Source organism: Lagenorhynchus albirostris, chromosome 13, assembly GCF_949774975.1.
Source record: "Lagenorhynchus albirostris chromosome 13, mLagAlb1.1, whole genome shotgun sequence".
Taxonomy (NCBI): domain Eukaryota; kingdom Metazoa; phylum Chordata; class Mammalia; order Artiodactyla; family Delphinidae; genus Lagenorhynchus; species Lagenorhynchus albirostris.
The window spans coordinates 41236441-41252845 of NC_083107.1; the positions used below are offsets into that span (position 1 = coordinate 41236441).

The following is a 16405-nucleotide window of genomic DNA, read 5'->3' on the forward strand; positions in this document are numbered from 1 at the left end:
TTTATACAGCAGGTACTTATAAGTCATCAGTTTTATACTCATCAGTGTATACATGTCAATCCCAATCACCCAATTCATCACACCACCACCCTCACCCCCCTCCACTTTCCCCCCTTGGTGTCCATACATTTGTTCTCTACATCTTTGTCTCAATTTCTGCCCTGCAAACCGGATCATCTGTACCATTTTTCTAGGTTCCACATATATGCGTTAATGTACGATATTTCTTTTTCTCTTTCTGACTTACTTCACTCTGTATGACAGTCTCTAGATCCATCCACATCTCAACAAATGACCCAATTTAGTTCCTTTCTATGGCTGAGTAATATTCCATTGTATATATGTACCACAACTTCTTTATCCATTCATCTGTCAGTGGGCATTTAGGTTGCTTCCATAACCTGGCTATTGTAAATAGTGCTGCAATGAACATTGGGGTGCATGTGTCTTTTTGAATTATGGTTTTCTCAGGGTATATGCCCAGTAGTGGGATTACTGGATCACAGGGTAATTCTATTTTTAGTTTTTGAAGGAACCTCCATACTGTTCTCCATAGTGGCTATATCAATTTACATTCCCACCAACAGTGCAAGAGGGTTCCCTTTTCTCCACACCCTCTCCAGCATTTATTGTTTGTTGATGATGCCCATTCTAACTGGTGTGAGGTGATACCTCATGGTAGTTTTGATTTGCATTTCTCTAATAATTAGGTTTTCATGTGCATCTTGGCCATCTGTATGTCTTCTTTGGATAAATGTCTATTTAGGTCTTCTGCCCATTTTTGGATTAGGTTGTTTGTTTTTTTAATATTGAGCTGCATGAGCTGTTTTTATAATTTGGAGATTAATCCTTTGTCCATTGATTCATTTGCAAATATTTTCTCCCATTCTGAGGGTTGTCTTTTCATCTTGTTTATGGTTTATTTTGCTGTGCAAAAGCTTTGAAGTTTCATATGGTCCAATTTGTTTGTTTTTATTTCCATTGCTCTAGGAGGTGGATCAAAAAAGATCTTGCTGTGATTTATGTCAACGAGTGTTCTTCCTATGTTTTCCTCTAAGAGTTTTATAGTATCCGGTCTTACATTTAGGTTTCTAATCCATTTTGAGTTTATTTTTGTGTATGGTGTTAGGGAGTGTTCTAATTTCATTCTTTTACATGTATCTGTCCAGTTTTCTCAGCACCACTTATTGAAGAGGCAGTCTTTTCTCCATTGTATGTCCTTGCCTCCTTTGTCGTAGATTAGTTGACCATAGGTGCATGGGTTTATCTCTGGGCTTTCTATCTTGTTCCATTGATCTATGTTTCTGTTTTTGTGCCAGTACCATATTGTCTTGATTACTGTAGCTTTATAGTATAGTCTGAAGTCAGGGAGTCTGATTCCTCCAGCTCCATTTTTTTCCCTCAAAACTGCTTTGGCTATTCAGGGTCTTTTGAGTCTCCATACAAATTTTAAGATTTTTTGTTCTAGTTCCGTAAAAAGTGGCATTGGTAATTTGGTAGGGATTGCATTGAATCTGTAGATTGCTTTGGGTAGTATAGTCATTTTCACAATATTGATCCTTCCAATGCAAGAACATGGTATATCTCTCCATCTGTTGGTATCATCTTTAATTTCTTTCATCAGTGTCTTACAGTTTTCGCATGCAGGTCTTTTGTCTCCTTCGGAAGGTTTATTCCTAGGTATTTTATTCTTTTTGTTGTAATGGTAAATGGGAGTGTTTCCTTAATTTCTCTTTCAGATTTTTCATCATTAGTGTATAGGAATGCCAGAGATTTCTGTGCATTAATTTTGTATCCTGCAACTTTATCAAATTCATTGATTAGCTCTAGTAGTTTTCTGGTGGCATCTTTAGGATTCTGTATGTATAGTATCATGTCATCTGCAAACAGTGACAGTTTTACTTCTTCTTTTCCAATTTGTATTCCTTTTATTTCTTTTTCTTCTGTGATTGCCATAGCTAGGACTTCCAAAACTATGTTGAATAATAGTGGTGAGAGTGGACATCCTTGTCTTGTTCCTGATCTTAGAGGAAATGCTTTCAGTTTTTCACCTTTGAGAAAGATGTTTACTGTGGGTTTGTCGTATATGGCCTTTATTGTGTTGGGGTAGGTTCCCTCTATGTCCACTTTCTGGAGAGTTTTTATCATAAATGTGAATTGAATTTTGTCAAAAGCTTTTTCTGCATCTATTGAGATGATCATATGGTTTTTCTTCTTCAATTTGTTAATATGGTGTATCACATTGACTGATTTGCATATGTTAAAGAATCCTTGCCTCCCTGGGATAAATCCCACTTGATCATGGTGTATGATCCTTTTAATGTGTTGTTGGATTTCTGTTTGCTAGTATTTTGTTGAGGATTTTTGCAAATATATTCATCAGTGATATTGGTCTGTAATTTTCTTTTTTTGTGGTATCTTTGTCCGGTTTTGGTATCAGGGTGATGGTCGCCTCATAGAATGAGTTTGGGTGTGTTCCTCCCTCTGCAATTTTTTGGAAGAGTTTGAGAAGGATGGGTGTTAGCTTTTCTCTAAGTGTTTGACAGATTTCACGTGTGAAGCCATCTGGTCCTGGATTTTTGTTTGTTGGAAGACTGTTTTGTTTTTTTTTTTGCGGTACGCGGGCCTCTCACTGCAGTGCCCTCTCCCGTTGCGGAGCACAGGCTCCAGACATGCAGGCTCAGCAGCCATGGCTTATAGGCCTATCCACTTCACGGCATGTGGGATCTTCCTGGACTGGAGCACGAACCCGTGTCCCCTGCATTGGCAGGCGGACTCTCAGCCACTGTGCCACCAGGGAAGCCCCTGTTGGAAGACTTTTAATCAGAGTTTGAATTTCATTACTTGTGATTGATCTGTTCAGATTTTCTCTTTCTTCCTGGTTCAGTCTTGGAAGGTTACACCTTTCGAAGAATTTGTCCATTTCTTCCAGGTTGTCCATTTTATTGGCATAGAGTTGCTTGTAGTAGTCTGTTAGGATGCTTTGTATTCCTGCAGTGTCTGTTGTAACTTCTCCGTTTTCATTTGTAATTTTATTGATCTGAGTACTCTCCCTCTTTTTCTTGATGATTCTGGCTAATGGATTATCAATTTTGTTTATCTTCTCAAGGAACCAGCTTTTAGTTTTATTGATCTTCGCTACTGTTTTCTTTGTTTCTATTTCATTTATTTCTGCTCTGATCTTTATGATTTCTTTCCTTCTTCTAAATTTGCGTTTTGTTTTTTCTTCTTTCTCTAGTTCCTATAGGTGTAAGGTTAGATTGTTTATTTGAGATTTTTCTTGTTTCTTGAGGTAGGCTTGTATAGGTATAAACTTCCCTCTTAGAACTGCTTTGGCTGCATCCCATAGGTTTTGGATTGTCGTGTTTTCATTGGCATTTGTCTCTAAGTATTGTTTGCTTTCCTGTGTGATTTCTTCAGTGATCTCTTGGTTATTTAGTAACGTATTGTTTAGCCTCCATGTATTTGTGTGTTTTACGTTTTTTCCCCTGTAATTCATTTGTAATCTCATAGTGTTGGGTCAGAAAAGATGCTTTATATGATTTCAATTTTCTTAAATTTACTGAGGCTTGATTTGTGACCCAAGATGTGATCTATCCTGGAGAATGTTCCGTGTGCACTTGAGAAGAAAGTATAATCTGCTGTTTTTGGATGGAATGTCCTATAAATATCAATTAAATCTATCTGGTCTACTGTGTCATTTAAAGCTTCTCTTTCCTTATTTATTTTCATTTTGGATGATCTGTCCATTGGTGTAAGTGAGGTGTTAAAGTTTCCCACTATTATTGTGTTACTGTCGATTTCCTCTTTTATAGCTGTTAGCAGTTGCCTTATGTACTGAGGTGCTCCTATGTTGGGTGCATATATATTTGTAATTGTTATATCTTCTTCTTGGATTGATCCCTTGATCATTATGTGGTGTTCTTCCTTGTCTCTTGTAACATTGTTTATTTTAAAGTCTATTTTATGTGATATGAGTATCGCTACTCCAGCTTACTTTTGATTTCCATTTGCATGGAATATCTTTTTCCATCCCTTCACTTTCAGTCTGTATGTGTCCCTAGGTCTGAAGTGGGTCTCTTCAGCATATATATGGGTCTTGTTTTTGTATCCATTCAGCAAGCCTGTGTCTTTTGGTTGGAGCATTAAATCCATTCACATTTAAGGTAATTATCGATATGTATATTGCTATGACCATTTTCTTAATTGTTTTGGGTTTGTTTTTATAGGTCCTTTTCTTCTCTTGTGTTTCCCACTTAGAGAAGTTCCTTTAGCATTTGTCGTAGAGCTGGTTTGGTGGTGCTGAATTCTCTTAGCTTTTACTTGTCTGTAAAGGTTTTGATTTCTCCATTGAATCTGAATGAGATCTTTGCTGGGTTGAGTAATCTTGGTTTTAGGTTCTTCCCTTACATCAATTTAAATATATGGTGCCACTCCCTTCTGGCTTGCTGAGTTTCTGCTGAGATATTAGCTGTTAACCTTATGGGAGTTCCCTTGTATGTTATTTGTCATTTTTCCTTTGCTGTTTTCAATAATTTTTCTTTGTCTTTAATTTTCGCCAATTTGATTACTATGTGTTTCAGCGTGTTTCTCTGCAACACGCAGAGAAAATAGGGAGCAATAATGTATTAATAAAATTTCAGATTTTGTTTTCTCATTTACAGGGTTCTCCTCATATTACTTGAGATTGAAAATATTATCTCAGTGGATTTACTTTCTTAAGGTATCTTTCAATATCCTATCTGAACTCTAGAAGTTTGGGAGAGAAACGATCGTAGACCTTTTAAAAAATTTATTCTGAAATAATTTTAGACTTACAGAATAGTTACACACATAATAAAGGGAATTTCCATATGTATATTGTTCACCCAGCTTTCCCTAATGTTAATGTCTTAGAAACCATTTAAAACTATCAAAAGGAGAAGTTAACTTTGATATAATCATATTAATCTACTGATCCTATTTAAATATTGCCATTTTTCCCATTATTGTGCTTTTTCTGACTCAGAATCCCATCCTGGACCTCACATTCTGTTTAGTTGTCATGATCTCTTCCTTCAGTCTAGGACAGTTCCTCATTTCCTCAGTTGTTTTTTTTTTTTTTTTTTTTTTTTTTGTCTTTCATGACCTTGACACTTTTGAAGACTCTAGACCAATTATTTGTAGAATACCTCTCAATTCAGGCTTGTGCAATATTTTCTCATAATTAGGTTATGCATTTTTGGCAAGAACACCACAGAAATGATATACCCTTCTCAGCACATCATTTCAGGAAGGCCATAAAGCCAATATGTCTTATTTCTGGTAGTATTAATCTTGATCACATGGTTAAGGTGGTGTCAGTTTTCTCCACTGTAAAGTTGTAATTCTTCTTTTGTAATTGACAAGTCTCTCTTAAGAAGATACTTTAAGACTATCCAAATGTCCTGTTTCTCATAATACTTCTATCCAGTTATTTTATCATCCATGGATAATTCTTGCCTGCCACTATTATCGTGGTATTTGTCTAATGGTAAATTTCTATTTTGTTTATTTCTCCTACATTTGTTAATTAGAATTTCCTATTTAAAAAACAGCAGTTTTCCTCCTGCATTTATGTAACTATCTATTTATTTTATTCATCCATTCATTTATACTAATATGGATAAGTGCATATTTATTTTACTTTATTTCTTGTAATCCAATATTTTCATTGTTTATTTTGTTGCTAACTGTGTGCTAGATTTAGCCATTGGCAGCTCCTTTGAGTTGGCCCCTGTGTTCTTTCAATATGCCCCCCATTTCTTTGTGTGTATGTACTTTTTTATTGCCAATTCAAGATGTTCCAGGGGCATGTTGTACATTTCTGTGCCCCATCTCTGACATCAGACATTTTCCAGGGAGACCTAGTTCCTTTAATTGGAGAATAGTACTGAGAAGCCAAGGTCCGGGCTAAGTAGTCCTTTGAGAGATTTTATTGTTGAGACTTCAAGTCAGAAACATGTGGTCCTTGATGTGAGTCATCTTCAGAATAATACTTTCCAGAATTAAAACCTTAGAAACTTCACAAAAACACTAAATGAGTGTGTGAATGTGACTCAGTGTGAGAAATTTACAGTGGCAAATAAAACTCAAAAAGGTAGTAGAAATCCATTACGGGAACTATTTAACTTCCTTTGTAAAGGAAGAAAAAGTCAGTGAACTTCTGATGTATCAGAGGATAGGCGATGGGTAAGACCTAAAATAGGGCACATTCTTACATTAAATGTAATTATAGGTTAATGTAAGGGACTCTATTAGTCACTAAAAGTTTAGGGTTGTCATCCTTTCAGTGAGAAAATAGAGAACATGATATTACTGTGAATATGCAAGTACCAAAGGCTTTTAATATTGTGGTCCCTAACACTAAAATGCTAGTTGATGAACATTTTTTACATAAATATAAGAAGAATAAAATAGTGTCAAGACTATTTTCACGACTCTGAATTAATGAACTCATTGAGTAACAATAGGTATATTAGGAAACTGTGGATAATCATAGATATTAGACATTAATTAGAAATTATGATAAGTCAGGGCAAGTAAAAATTTTAGATAATTACCATTTTTAGAGCTTTGCAAATATTTTCCCTCTCTCTGGCTATATATATATATTATATATATATGTATATATATAATATATATAACTTATAAGAAAGTGAGACATTTTACTCATTTAAAATCTATTTCTGAAAAAATACAGACTACCTAAACTCAAAGAAAACAAAAATTATTGTGGGACTTAGAATTTTAGTGGAAATATTTCCTGAATTATTTGTACTTAAGTTCAAATCCTACTCATAGTCTCCTTTATAACACAATTCTCAGACTTGAGGTAACTCATCTTTTCTAGGAGTGTATTTATTATCAGTGTTGTTAGGAATATCATGATGTTTTATTATCAGAAAACCTGCTGTAATCACTGCTAGTTTGGTGTACCAACTGAGAATGCTCCAAAATGACACCATTGTATCCATTGGTTGAGTGTTCTCTAATGGGCATGTGACATCTAAAATGCCAGGGCTTGTATTCAACACAACTCACAACTTTATTTGGCACCTTAGATTCACCTGAATTCAACCAAATGACAAAGTTATGAAAATATATTGCAGTTCATTGTTAATTAGCACACAATCTCTGAGGGAGATTTCAAACTCCGAGATAGGATACATATACAATTCTAGCAAACTGACAATGAGACTTGTCAGTCTCCAGCTATCAATCAGGATAATGTGTTCTCTTTATATACTGTCCCATGACTAATGTTAAGATGTAAAATTCAAATAAAGATTTTAAAGGAAAGTACACAAAATGTTAAAAAAATGAGGTGGAAATGAATTATTCGGGAGGATATTCTGCTTAAAAATAACTAACACATGAATCATGTTTTTTTAGAGAATTTCTTGTCAAACTCATCAACTTCATTCTAAGAGTCTCTTCATATTGTTAAATCTGAGGAATTCTAACTTTAAGAATTTAATAGTTTGTGTAATTGTAGGTATTGTATAACTTGAATCATTGTGATTTCCATTTCGCATACCAAAATATAGTGTTTTTAATTTCATGGTATACTTTAATCAACTTTGACCTTTGACAGATAGGAAAATTATTTGTCCAGCTAGTCATTTACATCTATTCCCCCCTTCCGTGTTTATCACTGGAGAGTGGTTGTGCGGGTCAGGTGTGGTGCAGAAAATCAGGCCTCTTCTTCTGACTCAGGATTGAATCATAAACGGGCATATAATCTTAGTAATCCTTTAGTCCAGTGTTTTAGTCTATGTGCCTTTGGAAGTAGTAAAGTGAACTGTTTGCAATGTAGTTTTTGAAAAACAATTAAAATTATGCATTTTAATTATAGTCATAAGATTATGCTTAACAGTTATAATTATGAGAAATTGTAATGCTGTATGAGACAGCTGATTGTTAATTATTTTTCTTCTTTTGGTCAGAATTTAAATCAACTCAGAGATAACATTGGAAACTCTCTTTGTAATTTTCTATGACTTTAATTAAAACAAAACATAATCAGGGAAATGGAAAATGACAACTTAATAAATGAAATTTTTTCATCGACAACAATTTTAAAACATGAATGCTTTGGGGGAAATAATAATAATTTTAAAAGGCCCTGGTAGTATTCACATTGCCGTAAAATAAACAAACATTTAAAACCAACCGTGATGTGGTGGGAAACAAAAATTGAATACAGACACTAACAAGTGAATTTAACTGCATTACAAATGAATAACACACCCACATTGAATGGAGTGGAGAAGTCAAGAACTAATATAAGTAACTGTGGAAAATACTGTAAGGTAAAGTTAAACTCTGGTCAGTAAAAATGTTTTTCATAGGGGTATGATTTAGCAATTCTGAAACTATTTTATGTGTATGCTAAAACTTATAAGTAAGAAAATGTAGTGTAGATGTAATGAAAGCCAGATTTCTCATTTCTCACTTTTGGAGAAAGAATTTCTAAATATGGAAAGAAGGGAGGCTAGAATGAACCATGTGGTGTTGCATTCGAATTGGAGGTGTCAGTATAAACTCATGGTTTTTGATAGATTAATAGGCAGAACAATAGACATGGTGTGTGTTTGTGTGCATCCACCCATGCAGGGGTTAGTACACAAACACATATTTCCTAGTTCTGTCTATTAATATGGCCTAGGAGCCATGACATCCCAGTAGCAATTAGCATGCCAAGGATCCAGATCTTGGTTTATAAACCCCATTCTCCAGTAAAAGGAACTAGGGCTCCTCGAATAACTGTTTGATTCCAGAACTGGGGCAGGAAAATACAAGAGGAGTCTGAAACTTCTTCTCATCCCAGAAAGTAAGAAAGTGTTACAAAGGAAAAAAAAAAGAAAAGAAAAGAAACAACATAAGAGCCATCCTGAAGGAGCCCTAATGGAAAAAACCGGAATAAGTTTCCCAACAGAATGAAAAGTGATAGTATTGGGATATAACTCAGAATAAAATACATATTCATGGATCCTTACTAATGTAAGTAAATAATCAGATTAACTAAAAAATGGGGGAAACATGACAGACCTTCCTTACAGTAGAATTCTAATGAAAACATATAGAAGGAAGAAGGGAAATAAAGGATCATCATGAGGCAATAACTACAGTCATAATTGTTACAGACAAAAATCCACCAATGAATACTAAAATTAGGGAAATCTTGGGAAAAGGTTTGAGGAGGAAAAGATTTACATAGTCTCAGGTATGTCCCCCAAGATACTTACCAACTACAAAGGGAAGGACGGTAACTTTATAGTGGAGAAACCTAGCGGATACCATCTTAACCTAACGATCCAGGTAAACATCACTAGGAATAAGACATATTGATATCACGAAGCCCTTGATGTGAAGCACTGAGAAGGGTACAACATTGTTCGTAGTATTTTTGACAATGATGTATAACCTCAATCTGTGAAAACACCAGATGATCCCCAGTTTATGGACATTCTACAAAATTGTTGATGAATACTCTTCAAAAGTGTCATAAGCATGAAAGGCAAGGAAAGCTGAAGAACTGCTACAGATTGTATAACAAGTATAAATAACAACTAAATATAGTACAAGATCCTGTATAGAATGCTGGAAAATAAATATTACATTAGTGGAAAGTTGGTGTAGTTTACTTAATAACATTGTGTCAATGTTAATTTCTTGTTCTCTACCATTTTACTATGGTCGTGTAACATAACATTAGAAGAAGCAGCATGAGAGGTAGAAGAAAACCCTTTGTACTACTCTTGAACACTTATGTAAGTCTAAAATTAGTTTTTAAAGTAGTTAAATAAAATTTTAAAAGGAGCTTTGTAGTAAAGAACTTGGGGACCAATGTCTTCAGCCTCCTCATTTTGCACATTAGAGGCCCCAAAATATTGAAGGATTTATCCACAACACAGAGTTTGGGGGAAGTTAAGATGAGATCTAAGGGTGTTGTCAAGTTTTCTGGGAACTTCTTTCCTCTGGTCCAACACATGAAAATGGAGCTTTATTTCTCAGAAATCGATAACTGCTGGTCAGCTTGTCTAAATTAGAGCTTCCCGGTTTCAACTTCCTCAGTGTTTATGCAATGTGAAGATGAATGCCAAAATTGTTTTCACTATCTCTTGTCATACTGACAGTTTACAGGATGCTGAATAAATGTGGCAGTGACAAAAATGCTTTATCTCAAGTAGTCCTGTTTGTCTATGTTGAAGAGTTAGTAAAGCTACCAGACTTTATCAATTTAAGGAAAAAACCCTAAATTTATAAATTTAAAAAGATATACTTAATAATATTTATACACATTAAAAGAGTGTTCAGGGCTTCCCTGGTGGCGCAGTGGTTGAGAGTCCGCCTGCCGATGCAGGGGACATGGGTTCGTGCCCCAGTCCGGGAAGATCCTACATGCCGCGGAGCAGCTGGGCCCGTGAGCCATGGCCACTGAGCCTGCACGTCCGGAGCCTGTGCTCCGCAACGGGAGAGGCCACAACAGTGAGAGGCCTGCGTACAGCAAAAGAAAAAAAAAAAAAGAAGAGTGTTCAGGGACTTCCCTGGCGGTCCAGTGTTTAAAACTCTGAGCTCCCAATGCAGGGGGCGCGGGTTCGATCCCTGGTGGGGGAACTAAGATCCCACATGCTGTGCAACGTGGCTAAAAAATAAAAAAAAAAAATTTAAAGAGTATTCAACTTTTGAAATGTGAATATCAAGCCCCTTTAATTAACTCAGAAAAAATATGTTAGATTTATAAAGTAGTAAGTTGCACATGCTAGGAATACATCTATTTAAAAAATAAAGACAGGTTTGTATTTGTATTTTTCTGTGGTCTCAAGACATCAGCTAAGACTTAAAGAACTCTCATTTATCTTTAGAAAAGAGGAAAGAACTATTTACCTTAGAAAGCTATCTTCATTCCTCATTCACTGATCGTCCAGTTTAGCACTCACTCAGTGAATGAACATTATCTTCAGGCCTGATACTGATTTTCTGAAATTTCTTTATTGAAAGGTATTATTCTGCATATGTGCTTTCAAAGTAGCAATTAACAAAAACAATAAAATAACATATCAAAAATGTTAAAGGTGGAAGCAAGAACAAGTGATTAGCTCCCACGTGTATTCTTATTATTTACAGATACAGGTTGTTGGGCATCTGTCTCCAAGCTGAAAATCTCAGAAGGTTAGTTAGCATCAGAACTACTCTTGAGAGTTACATTTATGGTATGAATTGAGTTAGGCTGGTCAGAGCTGTCTGTTCCCATATAGTTCCCACTACTGAGTTGTCCATTACCTGAGACTCCAGCATGAGAGTTTTGGAGACAGTACTTATCCATGTTGAGAAAAGGAAAAGCTTATCTGGCAGCCTTGGGTTTTGGGTTGTAGAGTTTTCACCAATAATTATTTTCGTTGCTTTTTAAAAAACTTTTATTTTATATTGGAGTATAGTTGATTATTTTTGTTGCTTTAGACATAGAACTTTATATCTCTTATTCTCCATTCCCCTTCTGAAAAAGTTTCTTTGAGTTTTATCACTCTACCCCTAGCACTCTAGAAGATGCTGCTAAAATTCACAGTCATTCTTCCTGGAACTTGCATGACTCTGTCATTATGTTACCTTTCCATCTTCCCAGCCATGGACAAAATTCATATGCCAGATTTGAAACTAATTTTGCATATTTGTATGGATTCTTAAGTGCAAGTGAAAAAGGAATGAGGTTTTGTGGCAAAACTCTCTTACCAAAAAGCATACCTTTTTCAGAGATTATATATCCTCCACTTTACATGTTTTACAGTTTATAAAACATTTAATACATACCACTGAAGCTTCTAAATGGCCCCAGTAGATATTAGAATGATTTTATGGAAGTTGAAGCTGAAGACTAGTGAATGCATGCCTAGGATCTTCCATTAGTAAGAATTGGAGCTCATCCAGCTACTATGCTTTCCATGATATCACACTGTCTATGGACACACCAGTTAGCGTAAGTTATTTGAAAGACAGAAAGCTCTGAAATCACATATTAGTTCTTAGGATTTTTTTTTAATATCTGTGCTTAATAATAAATAGATGGAAGAAAAGAGGGAGACAAATATAACTTGACATTTTATTTTGTTTTAGCCCGGTGCTAAAATGGTACTTCCTTTGGGTATTTCTGTCATCTCCTTGCAGTATTCATATGGAATTAACAGTGGTAGGTTTGAAATTCTTTTATAGGAATACCTCTCTTGACTTTGAGGTATAGAAAGAGAATGGCTATGAATGAACATACTTGAAAGTGAACAGCGCATTTTATGAGACTTGAAATACATCAAACCTAAGGTGCCTTACTTCTGAGACTGTTCATGAAAGGACCTGAGAAGGCTGAATGAGTCTTGTGTATGACCAAAATTGAATCTGAAGAAAAGCTGTCTAAACTTGTCATTGACTACCACATTTCTAAATTTAGAAAAAGTGAAAAATGTGATTGTACAGAGTCTCATCCTGAAATCCTAGAAAATGACAGTCCTTAGGAGGTTTAGGGAGGTGGCAAGGGAGAAAGATGGGTATAGGGAACAAAGAAAATCAAAGTAAAACTTCTTAAAGATCAGAAAATATTATTTTAGGTAAGAGAATAAATTAAATCTTTACTCAGGGACTCAGCATTAATAAAGCTGATTAGTCAAATTAAAAGCCTTTGGTTTTGGAATCACAATCACATAGATATGGGATAAATCCTAACTCACAGTTCTGAGCAGCTCCTTAATCACTTTAAATTTCGGTTTCTTTACACAGTGGGAATATGAGTTTATTAGAAATGGTGTTTTGAAAATTAAGGGAAAGGTATGTAAAGGAAGTAATACATTGCTCCGGCAAATCTTTTATTTTTAAGTAAACAAGTTTTACCAAAGTTCTTACTAATAAAACTAGGTCATCTATATGGAATATATATATATATATATGATGAAGAAGGGAGTAGGGGGAATTTCTTTTCACCATGTATGATTTAGTTAAGTTTAAAATTTGTACCATGAATATATATTGCTTGAAAACAGTTATTATTTTTTAATGAACCAAGATTATTATGGACATAAACCTTATATCTAGATCTCGAGAATCTATAAAATAATCGTTAGAAAGAAATATTTCTATGATTTCCCTTATAGAAGCAGTATAAAGGAATAAATGGCCCCCTATCTGCACTGTTTTTCACTTATGTCCCAGCTGAAAGCCTCCCATCAATTTAGTACAACTCAGTATCAGAAAGCATTTTGTAAAATCCTTATTTTTTCATTTAAAATTTTTCTTAATCATTCTGAAAAGCAAATACTTTTATTATTCCATTTTCCAGATAGGTATACTGGACTACAAAGAGACTAATTAATTTGTTCAAAATCACACAGTAAATAAAAGAGGTGGGATTCAAATTTTTAAAACTTTTAAAATTTTATTATTTTTTAAAAATAGACTTTGTTTTTTAGAACAGCTTTATGTTCACTGCAAAATCGAGCAGAAAGTATGGAGATTTCCCATATGCCTTGTCCCCAGGCATGCGTAACTTCCCCCATTATCAACACCCCTCACCAGAATGGTACATTTGTTATAATTGATGTACCCACATTGATATATCATAGTTACACAAAGTCCATAGTTTACATTAAGATTCACTCTTGGGGGCTTCCCTGGTGGCACAGTGGTTGAGAGTCTGCCTGCCGATGCAGGGAACACGGGTTCGTGCCCCGGTCCGGGAAGATCCCATATGCTGCGGAGCGGCTGGGCCCATGAGCTATGGCCGCTGAACCTGCACGTCCGGAGCCTGTGCTCCACAATGGGAGAGGCCACAACAGTGAGAGGCCCGCGTACCGCCAAAAAAAAGATTCGCTCTTGGTGTTGTGCATTCTTTGGATTTTGGCAAATGTATAATGAAATGTATACATCATTATGGCATCATACAGAGTATTTGCACTGCCCTAAAAATCCTCTGTGCTTCACCTATTCATGTCTCCTTTCCCTCTAAGCAACTACTGAACATATGCATAGTTTGTCTCTTTTCTGAATTTCATATAGTTAGAATCATACAGTACATAACATTTTCTTTTTATTAATTGAATGTATTTATTTATTTATTTAGGCTGCGTTGGGTCTTTGTTGCTGCGCGCTGGCTTTTTCTCTAGTTGCAGCGAGCAGGGACTACTCTTTGTTGCGGTTCGCAGGCTTCTCATTGCGGTGGCTTCTCTTGTTGCAGAGCAAGGGCTCTAGGCGCAAGGGCTTCAGTAGTTGTGGCTCGCGGGCTCTAGAGCGTGGGCTCAGTACCTGTGGAGCAAGGGCTTAGTTGCTCCACAGCATGTGGGATCTTCCTGGAGCAGGGATTGAACCCGTGTCCCCTGCATTGACAGGAGGGTTCTTAACCGCTGTGCCACCAGAGAAGTCCACTGCGTAACTTTTTCTGATTGGCTTCTTTCACTTAGTAATATGCATTTAAGTTTACTCCATGTCTTTTAATGGCTTGATAGCTATTTCTTTTTAGTGCTAAATACTGTTTTGTTGCCTGGATGCACCCCAGTTTCTTTATCCATTCTCCTGCTGATGGGCATCTTGGTCACTTCCAGGTTTTGGCGTTTGTGAATATAGCTGCAGTAAACATCCATGTGCAGGTTTTTGTGTGGATATACATTTTCAACTCTTTTGGGTAAATACCAAGGAGTGCATTTGCTGCGTTGTATGGTAAGAGTATGTTTAGTTTTTAAGAAGCCACCAAACTGTCTTCCAAAGTGACTGTACCATTTTGCACTTCTACTGGAAATAAATAAGAATTCCCGATGCTCCATACTTCATCAGCATCTGACGTTGTCAGTTCTGGATTTTAGCCATTCTGATAGGTGTGTAGTGGTATCTCGTTGTTTTAATTTGCATTTCCCTAATGATATAATGTGAAGCATCTTTTCGTATGTTTATTTGCTATCTGTAACTTTTAAATCTTTTTGACCACAAATCTGTGCATATTAAAAAAAAAAAAGCATATGCCAGCAGATGTGAGGAATCAACTCCCAAAGTTAGAAGTGACGGGCTGGCTGACATCAGGGGGCTGAGTGGCTGTGTGCAGAGCAGGCTGAAAGTGAATGCCAGAGGACTTGGATCTCAGCTAATGGATAGTATTCCAGTTACTGAACTTCCAGCAAGTGGACCTTTTGAAAGTCGTGATCTTCTTTCAAAATATTTTTCTTATGTGAAAAATTAACTTTTGCCCAGTCATCCTCTTGAATTATTAGAAAAAAAAAAACTTTTCAGCTTGTTACGTACTACTGAACAGTATTACCCAAATTCATATATTGAAGCCGTAACTCCCAAGGTGACTGTATTTGGAGATAGGGCCTTTAAGAAGATAATTAAGATTAAATTAAGTCATAAGGACCCTAATCCAATGATTGATACCCTTAGAAGAAGAGGAAGAGACACCAGGGATTTACACAAAGGCCAAGTGAGGACACAATGAGAAGACAGCTGTCTGTGAGCCAAGGACAGAGACCTTAGGAGAAACCAACCCTGCCAGCATCTTGATTTCAACCTTCAGAATGTGGGACAATAAATGTCTATTGTTTAGGCCACCTACTTGGTGGTATTTTGTTATGGCAGCCCCAGCTGACTAGTATACCAAAATAAAATGCTCAGTGGAAATAAAATGAATTTATCCACATTAAGAACCATCCAGGGTCTATTTGCTCTAATAGAATTACAAATGGAATTCAATGCAGTGGAGCATGTTCAATATCTTCCATTTTTTCCTAGCTCAAATCTTTAACTGGATATGTTGAGGGGTAATGATGAAGCTATTGGTTTTCAAGATATTTTTAATGATCCATCACAAAATGATGAAATGAAATAACCCCACTTGATGGTGGAATAATTTTGGCTTACTATAATAGAGGTGTGTGGTTAATTAAAGTAGAGGAACTGCATCTTGTTTATAGTTGTCTTTTTACTATAATTTGATGTATACAATATTAAAAGTACTGACACATGAGAAGTTTTGCCAGAAAATATAAATTCTGCTGCTGTGGAAACACCTCTACCAACAAAATGTACACTAAAAACATGAAGCCTCAAATATGACATTTTTGTCCGATTTTAAATGATTCAAAACACTTAGCAAATGACACGACAATGAAAGGAACACAGTTATGTTTTCTTGTCTCAAAAACTTTACTTATATATATTTATATCATGTTGGCTTTGCATATGTAGTTTAAATTATTTATTGTATAAAACTTTAACCATATATAGAAATAGAAGAGCATAATAAAGTACTTCACTGTGACCCATCATCAACAATTATCAATACCTGGCCCATCTTGTGTTATATACTCCTACATACTTCCCTTTATCTTATCATTTCTGGAGCAGATATAAGATG

General features: G+C 35.6%; 1 pseudogene; it reads left to right on the plus strand.

Moving 5' to 3' along the window:
* The first annotated feature begins 6206 nt into the window (after window positions 1-6206).
* LOC132531269 (proteasome maturation protein-like) lies at window positions 6207-15931 on the plus strand (annotated as a pseudogene).
* Window positions 15932-16405: the final 474 nt, after the last annotated feature.